Source organism: Camellia sinensis, chromosome 6, assembly GCF_055761805.1.
Source record: "Camellia sinensis isolate YWXY chromosome 6, ASM5576180v1, whole genome shotgun sequence".
Taxonomy (NCBI): Eukaryota; Viridiplantae; Streptophyta; class Magnoliopsida; order Ericales; family Theaceae; genus Camellia; species Camellia sinensis.
This window is the reverse complement of record NC_138966.1, coordinates 148773222-148775395: the sequence shown is the minus strand read 5'-3', so window position 1 is coordinate 148775395 and position 2174 is coordinate 148773222.

Sequence of the window (2174 nt, the reverse complement as noted above, 5' to 3'; positions counted from 1 at the left end):
TAGGAGGGAGAGATTATGAAATATTTTGGTTATTAAATAAATAAATCAGTCAATAGTTTTTTAAATTTATTTTGTAAATTAAAAATAAATAAATCAGTCAATAGTTTTTTTTTAATCTATTTTGTAAATTAAAAATCAATAATTTTGAAAAATTGATTAATTTGTCCTATTAAGTGATTTAAAATTTTAATAGATATACATAAAAAAATACATAATTATATTATTAAATCATAATTTAAATTTAGATGTTATATCTTTTTGAGATCTATAGTTAAATTCTTATTTTTTTAAAAAAAATTTGTGTGTAACTATAGTGTATGGGAGAAATTGAAAAGGGTGTTGCAATAATTATGAGAGAAGTCAAAAGGGATTGTGGGTTGAGAGAAGTCAATAAATGCTGGGATTGGGTTGGGAGAAGTTAATAAATGCTGAATTTTTTTTTTAAAATCAAAAAATTAGAAAATTAGGATTAGGAGATTGGAGCTCCCACAGGCCTTGAGGTTAAAAACCCCCTTTTGCTTAATATATAGTAGTATAGACTAGCATATCACCCGTGCTATGCACAGATTATATTTACAATTATCTATATATGTGAATTGTGATTTTTCAATGTCTTTTTTTTTTTTTTAAGTGCCTTCTTTTTTTTTTCCTTTTTTATATTATATTAAAGTTTAATATTTTGATAATAATCATATGTGTTAGACTTTTCAAGAAATTAAATGTCTTTTTTTTATTATATTATATTAAAATTTAATATTTTGATAATAATCATATGTGTTGGACTTTTCAAGAAATTTTTTTTTATGCTTGTTCTTAATGCATTAGAGTGTTATTATGAGGAATAATAATCATATGTGTTGGGACTTTTCAAGGAATTCATATGTGTTGGATTTCAAATAATTTTTTTTTTTATGTTTGTTCTTAATGCATTACAGTGTTATTATGAAAGTAAGATTTGAGGGTTAGGAGAAGTACATAAATGCTATGGTTTTTTTTTTTTTTAAATCAAAAAATCAGAAAATTTAGATTGAGAGATTGAAACTCCCACAAGACTTGGAGTTAAAAACCCCCTTTTGCTTAATATATAACTAGCCTATCACCCGTGCTATGCACGAGATAATTTTAGATATTTGTATTTGTTTTAAATTTTTTTAATATATAAATTATGTTTTTTAAGACTTTTTATAAAAATAATTTAACAATCTTATCACTATCCATAGTGTATGAGAGAAGTTGAAAATGGTACTGCAGTAATTATATACGGATTGTATCTATAATTATTTGTATGAGGTGATTTTAAATGCTGATCATGAGTTTTTGACCAAATCAATAAATGCAGGTATGTGGAAAGACATGTGGATTGAAAAAAGTTAATAAATGCTGATCAGAGAATTTTGACCAAATTAATAAATGCTGAGTTTTTTTTTAAATAAAAAATTTTAAAAATTCAGATTGAGATATTGAAACTCCCACAGGCCTTGGGGTTTAAAAACTCCCTTTTGCTTAATATATAGTGCTAACATATCACCCGTGCTATGCACGGATTGTGTTTACAATTATCTATATATGTGAATTGCGATTTTTAAATGTTTTTTTTTTTTTAAATGGCTTCTTTTTTTCTTATGTGGATTTTTAAAGTTTAATATTTTGATAATAATCATATGTGTTAGACTTTTCAAGGAATTAAATGTCTTTTTTTTATTTATTATATTATATTAAAGTTTAATATTTTGATAATAATCATATGTGTTGGACTTTTCAAGAATTTTTTTTTATACTTGTTCTTAATGCATTAAAGTGTTATTATGAGGGATAATAATCATATGTGTTGGGACTTTTCAATAAATTAATATGTGTTGGGTTTCAAAGAATTTTTTTTATGTTTGTTTTTAATACATTAAAGCGTTATTATGAGGGTAGGACTTGAGAGTTGGGAGAAGTTAATAAATGCTAAGAATTTTTTTTTTAAATCAAAAAATCAAAAAAATTAGATTGGGAGATTGGAGCTCCCACAAGGCTTGGGGTTAGAAACCCCCTTTTGCTTAATATATAGTATAGACTAGCATATCACCCGTGCTATGCACGGATTGTGTTTACAATTATCTATATATGTGAATTGTGATTTTTAAATGTTTTCTTTTTTATTTTATTTTAAATGTCTTTTTTTTTCCCTT